The sequence below is a fragment of the Pezoporus wallicus genome, unplaced genomic scaffold (assembly GCF_028554395.1).
Source record: "Pezoporus wallicus isolate ANWC-B61680 ecotype Strahan unplaced genomic scaffold, APGP_CSIRO_Pwel_v1 scaffold_6446, whole genome shotgun sequence".
Lineage (NCBI taxonomy): Eukaryota > Metazoa > Chordata > Aves > Psittaciformes > Psittacidae > Pezoporus > Pezoporus wallicus.
Genome location: NW_026636264.1, coordinates 9,573,480 through 9,583,163, shown reverse-complemented (window position 1 = coordinate 9,583,163; position 9,684 = coordinate 9,573,480).

The window sequence follows — 9,684 nt, the reverse complement described above, 5'->3', positions numbered from 1 at the left end:
AGGTTGGATGAGGCCTTGGGTGAGATGGTTTAGTGTGAGGTGTCCCTGCCCATGGCAGGAGGGTTGGAACTAGATGATCTTAAGGTCCTTTCCAACCCTAACTATTCTATGATTCTATGATTTACTTTTTGCCCACAGATTCCCCTTAAGGTTTGAAGGCACCAAGAGACTCATTGCATTGCCTTTCATAAACTGGTTACTAAGTGCTGCCACCAATCTTACCACACCACTACATGTTGCTTTGGGTAACCAGCACCATCAAAAACTCTCCCTGAAAAAGTATCTTCTGGGACTTGGAGACTGTGTTATGATGACATAGTTTCTTCTTTTTTTCCTTCTCCTGCATCTAAGGTTTGCTTGTGCTTGCCTTAGTTTGTATGCCAAGGGGATTCCTGTTTCAACCTATTATTCTGGGGGATATTAATATTCTCAGTGACACTGCACTACTTTCCTTCTATTGACTTCTTGCTCATGGACTGGGGAGACTATAATCTTAGGATAAGCATTTTGCATGTGCCATTCATTTACAGTGTTGGTTGTTGGGGTAAAGATCAGTGATGGTCAAAAATAACCGTGTTCTTCTGCAGAGCACTGAAACACGCAGTCTGAGCTATGGGAATGGTCCTGGAACATCTGTGGCATGAGGGTCTTCACAGGCCACAACTAATTCTTGCTTCTCTCTTGTCCCAGGACGGTAGCAAGTAGCAGCCAGTCCAGGCCGAGAGCAATTAGAGACCCACTCATCATCATAGCTTTGTTCTGTGGGCTGATTCACAGTAGCAAGGGAGGAAGCATCACCAAGGCCACTCATGAGAAGCACATTTAGCAGGAGCAGGGCCCAAGATGTGATCCAGCTTCCCATCAAGAGCACAATACTCCCATCAGCTTAGCCTCATAGGCAATCCATGCAAAGGAATAAAGGGAAATCTTATCTCCCTTTCTTCCCCTCTATAAGTGAGCTGATGAAATTCCATTTCTCTCTTTCCTTGCAGTCTCACAGGATCTCTTCTGATCAAAATACTGGAATTCCAAAAATCTGTGCTGGAAAAAAATCTACACCTTAATTCATCTTGGACTGCAGACTTCTAAATGTTAGTCAGATTATACTTGGTTACACTGGCTTGGCACTGGCTGTACTGGAGCGAGGTCCATCAAAGAGGCACTTACTATATTATTGCTCCATTCTTGATTCTTTTTCTCTCCAGTTTATCCCTTTGCAATAATAAAGAGGTCTTTCACATGATTACTAGCTAGCATAACTAAGTTGCATAGCTATTCATCACTTAAATGTCCCCGCTATGAAATTCCATGCACAAAAGAAAAGGCATAGCAAAAGCTTATTTGGAAAAGCAAATATTCCATGTCGGTGTATTCATTAATGGCTGCCTCACAGTCAAATTCTTGGCATATTATCATTGTATTTTTTCCCAGCAAGACACAGAAATTGCTTGGCAAAGGATTCATCAAAGTACATAAGCATATGTTTTAAATAAATGCTTTAAGTTAGTCATATGGTCAAGTACTTTGCTAAACTGGGACCTGTGTGTTACACAGTGGCTGCTTCCAGAGATCTGACCCACTAAAATGTACAGACAGACATACAAGGAAGCGTAGGGTTGACAAAGGAAAGGCAAACTTCAAATCACATAAGGACTACCTCTGCTCCAGATAATACACAGTCTTAGTAACATAATGAGGTGTGAATTTAAATAGAAAATAGAACTATTTTACCAGTCATGGCTTACCCACAGCCTTGTCATCATCAGCCCATAAGTATGGAAAGACATCCATGAAAAATAAGCAGAGGCCACGTGGATAGAAAGAGAATAGGGAAAGGCAAAGGTGATTTTGGGGGGATGAGGACAAATGACATGTCAGAGCTGATACCGCTGGCAAACTGGCAAGAATGGCAGCAATAAGAAGATGACAGGCATGGCTGAAGTAAAGGTACAATACTGGAAAAAGGAGCTTTCTGTGGCATAGAATGAAATAATACAGACCTAAAAACCCATTTTACCACATGCAACACATCTGATTTGTCCTTCTATAAGCATGGCTTGATATAAATATACTGTCATACTAGCAGTGACTGAGAGAAATCTGTCTCCGGACCATTCCACACCTTATCACCTCAACATAATAATCCCTACATAGTTTGTGAACATCTGGGGATAGACATTTTGCTCCATTTCCATACACACATATATTTTCAAAGTCTGTTTTTCTATCCATCATTCAAAACTGACTCTTTAGCCTACCAGCCTTGCCTGAAATGTTATTGTCACAACAGTGTTTGAAGTGTTTTCCAAATAAAAGATAGGCACAGACACTTAAAACCACTCTAAGGACTGCAGTTCCATGAAACCTGGAGTGTTCAGATAACAGAACAAGGAGGAATGACTGGAAGATTCTCCTGTGCCTTCTCACAGTGAGCTTCAGAAAGAAAGAAATTAGCTGTAAATTAGCTTTTAATGTCAAGGTACTTTTCCAGGGAAACAAACAATGTCTTCCCCACAAAGTTCAAGGTGCGTGGGTTTGAAGTGGAAGTCAGCTATTCATTAACATGCAAGTAAAGTGCTCAGTAAATATCAGCCTCTAATCATGCTGTTTTATGGTAACAAAGTTCGTGCTATTATGTCTCCCCTGTTAGATATGTGTTATGAGAAAGAAATGAATTTGAGACAAATTATCACCTCTAAAAAACATAAAAGCAAGAGCAAGGAGTGCTTTTGTTCAAATGTGGTTTTTGTTTGGGGATGCATGAGCTGTTAATCATCACTGTACAGGGAAGTGACCTCTTCTACTCCAAGAAATTAAGACAAGGTGGGCCCAGATTCTTATCCTAAACATATGAACTTAACAGGAGGGTGTCTCCTCTGCCTTCAGCATAGTCTTTCTGGATTTAAACAGGTACAAATGAGATCAGCATATTATAACCTTTCAGATACCTATGAGGAAAATACTCAAATCCCAAACCATCATTTCCAGACAGTTCCAGTAAGTGCATTATGTTAGTAAATTAATGACTAATTGCAAAATCTATTATCTTGGAGATGAAAAGATCTTGGAAGATTCAAGATCAGATTTCAGCTCAAGAAAAGCAGGAAACAAAAAAGAACAATAAACTAAATACTGGAAAACACATGCATGACTCAAAGTCCTGCAATAGAAACTGCTGCAAGCTTTCATACACGTTAATATGATTAAAACCAATTACAAGATATGAGGGCGAAGTTGAGCTCTGTATCAAATGCAAATTAGAAACCTTCAGAGAACCATTGGAAAGGAAAAGGAAAGGTTACAAAGAAGCATAAACCTTAATTTGCCAAACTTGAACAGCAAATGAGTGAGAGGCCAAAGCAGAAATGCTTACCAGGCAAGAGAGCAACATATGGACAAGGCTTAGGGGCTAACCTTCTTCAAAGGCCAACCATTAGAACTGCCAGTTGCATGAAGCATCTGAAGCACACTAAGGCAACTTACTCAGCAGCATACAGCTAATGGAGCAGGGGAACAACAACCCAGGGCTGCTTGGAGAGGAAACTATTATGTTGGATGTGAAAAGGCTTATAAATATTGTTACAGGGACCTGGCTTTGTGAGAGACTGAGGGTTACACAGTGAGACAAAACATGAGCTCTCACTGGGTAAAACTGACCTCTATAAGAAAGGCTAGTTTTGAAGACTCAAGTGGGACATAAATAATGCAAAAAGCCTTATGATGGCTCCTTTCAATGGACTGAATTTAGCCTACTGTGCTTACCGTAATGACTAGGACAAAGAGAGTATTGGGGGCAAGAAAAACAGGGCAGAGATAATCAAGGGTTGTTATGATTTTTCAAATGAGCTTCTGGGCCAGAGGTTTCATGTACATTTTAGTAGGTTTGGATTATTTTCCTGTCTTTTATCTCAGTCTCTGAAATGAAAATAATCTCCAATTTTCCAGACTGCACATAACAGCTTCAAATGCCCAGGAGGCATAGAAACACACAAATCTTTGGCTTATCTGGGAAAAAAAGAGAGTCCTGAGTGTAGTCACTGAAATGCAGGAAACTATGAGCCATTAGTGGTGTTGGAGTAGATACAGATAATGTAAACTGATAGCACAGACTCAAAACATTAATACCCAAGAAAAATGAACTCTGCACACTTGTATGTGCAAGGAGGTAACTGTTTTGCAAAGGATGGTAAAATGGTGCAAGGGAGAAAAGCAAATTACAAACCCTTTACAGGAGGGCTGGAACACCTCTCAGATGAATACAGGCTGAGAGAGTTGGGCTTGTTCAGCCTGGAGAAGAGAAGGCTCCAGGGAGACCTTAGAGCTGCTTCCAGTACCTAAAGGAGCTGAAAAGAAATCTGGAGAGGGGCTTTTTATAAGAAGAAGTATTGACAGGACAAGGGGAATGGCTTTAAACTGAAAGAGGGCAGATTTAGATCAGGTATTAGGGAGAAATTCTTCCCTTTGAGGGTGCTGAGGAGCTGGCACAGGGTGCCCAGAGAAGCTGTGGCTGCCCCAGCCCTGGCAGTGTTCAAGGCCAGGCTGGACAGGGCTTGGAGCAACCTGGTCTAGTGGAAGGTGTCCCTGCCCATGGCAGGGGCTTGGAACTGGATGAGTTTTAAAGTCCCTTCCAACCCAAACCATTCTGTGATTGTATGATTCTATAAAGTTGTGAGATGAACTTGTTGGTGCCGCCTTCTTCTTCTGACCTTGTCGACGAGCTGCTAGCAACATACCATTGTAAGACCCAAAAGCACAGCTTATCCCTTGCAATACACAGGTTAAATAATATCAGTGCTGCAGATCAGTTATGCAATGATGACAGGCAAACGAAGGTTATATACCAGCTAATTCAAGAAGATCACAGAGGATTGGCACAAAAGAAGCGTATCTGGTTTAAACGGAAGTTAGCATTCCCTTGTCATGGGAAGGCACGTGAATGAGATTCCTGAACTACTCTTACATCACCACCAGAGGGTGACAAATTTCAGTAATACCAACATTTACAGAAACACAGGTGATAAGAACAGGAAGGATCTTCTGCATAAGCAAATCTTACCTGTGTACAACAGGCTCCACGGTATGATGTTAGCCATCCCTGTAGGAGATAGGACAAGGGGTAATGGGCTAAAACTTAAACAGGGGAAGTTTAGATTGGATATAAGGAAGAAGTTCTTTACTGTGAGGGTGCTGAGGCACTGGAATGGGTTGCCAAGGGAAGTTGTGAATGCTCCATCCCTGGCGGTGTTCAAGGCCAGGTTGGACGAAGCCTTGGGTGAGATGGTTTAGTGTGAGGTGTCCCTACCCATGGCAGGGGGGTTGGAACTGGATGATCTTAAGGTCCTTTCCAACCCTAACTATTCTATGATTCTATAGTAACTGTAATCACTTAGGGCTCTAATAAACAAGCAAAGATGGACCAACTATGCCTTTTAAGAAAATCAGACTGGGAAAGAGAACCATGGACTCATTCTCTCAACCATTCAGGTCAACCAGAGCCAAGGTGAGAGGCAGTGGGAAGGTCAGGAGTGAGGCTGTAGGACAGAAGAGTACTGAGGAATCTGTGTGTAGAAAAGACAGTGGGGACCCTTCCATACCCCTAACTCCTATGAAGTTGGTGACACATGCCACATGCACATCCTTTTATTCTCCACAGTAAATAGGAGAGAACCAGAAGGAAAAGGAGAACATGAAAAAAAGTGGAAGCATCTCTAGTCTGAACAGGCAAGGAGGACAAAGGGAGCATGAGAGAAAGTAATCTGAACCCCATCCACAGAAGGGAAACTAAGAGAAGGAGAGGTAAAGTCCAGAGAAGGTTGACAGAGGAAATGGAAAAGCAATCCAGGTCTCCTAAAACTATTGCAGTATCAAGCTCAAATCTTCCTTTTTTAGATTTAATACAACAGAAAATAAGTATGTGTCCGATATCTGGCATTCAGCAGGTTTTTCAGCTAAGTTTTAAGGTAATGAAAATACCTAAAAGTCCCTCCAATTTCCTACTGTTATCAGCAGCAATTAAGGCTCATCAATACAGTCATCTGATCTAACCTTGAGCCTTGAAAATCCTTTTCTTTTCTCCAAATACATCGCAGGTATTAAATGTCAAAGCTGTAGGCTTTCCTCCTGCTTTGTTGAATGGTTTTCCCCCATTGTAATAAAAGCGAGCAATGCCATATACAGACTGAGATCTATTTGTTTTCCTTCCTATGCTTCTTATACCATGTATCCATCAAGTTCAAGGGCCTGTATTTTACTAAAATAGGTGTATTTGCTGATTTCTTTCACGATATCTTCTGTTCTCTCTGCCTTATCCATGTGCTTTCCTAGTCCCGCTATCTGAAAGTAAAAACGACATTAGTGTCTGCAGACAAACTGTGGTGCAGTTCATGAATACAAACTTAGTGAAGGGTAACCAGAATCTCCCTCTGGTGTTGTCCTGCATGGCATTCATCCCTCCCTTCATGCCTCTTATTCCCTTAGGATTGCTTTGTCTATTGACAATTTCTCAAAACAGCTCATTATTTTAGCCAGCTGATTTTATTGTTGCTTTATAAAAAGCCTTTATTCTCCATCATCTTAAGAATTATTTCCACAGCCTCAGTGTGGCAACAAGACGTTTTGCTCTTGTTCTCTCTAAAAGGCTCGTATTTTAATCAAATCACAGCGTAATTACAGTATTTTACATGAATATCAACATAAAAATTGGATCTTAATTACAACATTCTCTATTGAGCCATCTAAGTACTTCTGTGTTCCCCATTACTTTTGTGTTTGACCAGCTCACATTACTTAGTGTATTTTCATAGGGCAGAGCTATTTGCCTGGATAGGGAACTGGAGCAAGGACAGAGAGTTTGGAATATGGATTCGTCAAAAGAATAAACAGATCCAGACTTGCACTATTGATGGAGAGGCTGAGCTATCCCAACACACCCAGCTATGCATGCTCTGAGGTTCCCTCATGCAGGCACCAGCTCTGATACAGGGGTGCAGTCAGCCTGCCTCAGCAGCCACAGTATTACACAAATGCTTTGTCTCTGAGCACCAGGACCACGTACTCTGCTCAATAAAACCTTCTGTTGCATAAAACAGTTTCTAAAATACTCTGTAGTGAAGTGGTTGTAATTTGACAGGGAGCAATATTTTCCCCATAAAATTTAATCCAACCTGTAGGATGTAGCACACTGCAATGGAAGTGTGACCAGCAGGTCGAAGGAGGTGATTCTGCCCCTCTACTCTGCTATTGTGAGACCTCACCTGGAGTATTGTGTGCAGTTCTGGTGTCCTCAACATAAAAAGGACATGGAACTGTTGGAACAAGTCCAGAGGAGGGCCACGAGGATGATCAGGGGACTGGAGCACCTCCTGTGTGAAGACAGGCTGAGAAAGTTGGGGCTGTTCATCCTGGAGAAGAGAAGGCTGCGTGGAGACCTCATAGCAGCCTTCCAGTATCTGAAGGGGGCTTATAGGGATGCTGGGGAGGGACTCTTCATTAGGGACTGTAGTGACAGGACAAGGGGTAACGGGTTAAAACTTAAACAGGGGAAGTTTAGGTTAGATCTTAGGCAGAAGTTCTTCCCTGTGGGGGTGCTGAGGCGTTGGCACAGGGTGCCCAGAGAAGCTGTGGCTGCCCCATCCATGGCAATGTTCAAGATCAGGCTGGACAGGGCTTAGAGCAACCTGGTCTAGTGGAAGACATCCCTGCCCATAGCAGGGGTGGAACTGAATCGGCTTGAAAGTCCCTTCCAACCCAAACCATTCCATGACTCATCCTCTAAAAGTATGCAGGGTGCTCCTGAGGAAGCCTGCCAACTCTTTTGGGATACTGGCGACAAGCTGGACCTTTCTCACAAAGCCAGGATGGAGCTCAAACAGGAGCAGCAAGCAGCAATAGACTTCCTCTTTATCATGAAATCCTTAATGAAGCACCTAAACTTTTTTGCACTATTTGACATAACTGATTGTGGAAAGTAAAAGAGTTATTAGAGTGTGCTGTCCTGTAATGTTCATTAATTCCTTTTCATATTAGCAGGTTTTCATTTACTTGGCAAAACTGATGACAGCAAAACTTCTACCAAAATGTCACTGGATCACATGAGACAGTAAGTAGTTATAATAATGGCTTGGTTAAACTATCTCCTCTGGCCTCCTGGGAGGTAAACCAGGATTACTGGGCTCTAATGCTGTCAAAAGACACTTTGTAGAATACCATAAGGACATAAAAACAGTGAGTTTTACTAGAGGGGAGCATAATTCTGAAGTTCAGCAGAAGGTGTATGTTTGTATGCAGTGACTAAGCATATGCAAGTAGGAGGCAATTACAGATGGCTGGAAATATGCTACTACTGCAAAACACATATGATGTTTTGTATTCCAGAGCAGAAAGCAGAAAAGCTCTAAAGTACCAAGCTCAGCTACTAGCTGATAGAGTGATGCTGAATTTGTGTTATTTAGGACCACAGCCTCACATTCAGGAACTGCAGATCAGCAGGAAAAGGTTGCTCACTTCTGGTTTTGAATTGAAAGAACTTAATATGATCATGAAGAGTTTACAGAGATAAGAGGAAGGTACCAAATGGAAAACAGTAAGTTACATCCAGTGAAAGTTGCATTAAAAACAAAGCTATGAGTTAACTATGAGACAGCATACTTGAAGCATATAGGAAATGAAACTCTTAACTACATTTGCTGGAGTGGTCAGCCTGCCTTCTCTGCTCTGTTTGGGGTTGCCTTATCTATTTCTTGCTATACTACAGTTCTGAGATTGGGTTGGGCTCAACAAATACTGCTGCTGATCGTAAATTCTTAATTTGAGGTGTATTAACTCTCTTTGATGCACTTCACGTGTATTTTTCACTGTTATCTAAGCAGTTGCTTGCACGCTGGGAGATCAGCCCTCCCAGCACTCACCATTTTGCATCTTAACTGAGGAGGTGTCCTGAAGGAGGCTTATCAAGGGATTGATGTAGAAGTGGTGAGTGGGAACTGTCATTAACATGAGGTTTGTTGGAGAGGACAGGGAAAGAAACAGGTCCCAGTCCCTCCCACCTACGGAGAGGAACAGAGACCTTGCATTGGATGACAGGATTTTATTTAGAAAAGAGGTATTTACAAAAAAACAACCCAGAACTTCAAAATCAAACCAGTCTCCATTCCCTATTCCACCCATTTAGGTTTCAAACCAAAGAACAATCTTACTGATGTGTACTGACTGGTCAGAGGTGAGCTGAGTGGAAAGAGCCACCCTGATTTTAAGAGAAAACAAGTCTACAAAGGGTAGAATGCATGACTAGGTCCCATGCTACCAGTCCCACCAGCTTTGCATTGAGAGAAAAGACAGGTAATAAGACATTTTATATATGTATACATACATGTGTATTATCTAATTATGGTTTTATATTCTTTATATATATAATTTATGCAAATTGGAGCTACTCATTACTTTCTTATATTTTTTTCTTTCTTCCCTCTCTAAGGTCTGCTCAGCAGCCTTATTGCAGGGTCGATACGAGGCATGGAGTTCCGCCTTTAAGCCTGGAAATTGCATCAATGAGTGCAATCGCATCTTGAAAGACTGGGAAAATGAAAATAAACAAGGATTTCCTGCAGGAGCACAGCGGGTGATATACATTAGCATAATCCAGCCAGAATTTACATGTGCAGCAAAGCTCTAAGAAGTGAGTCAAAC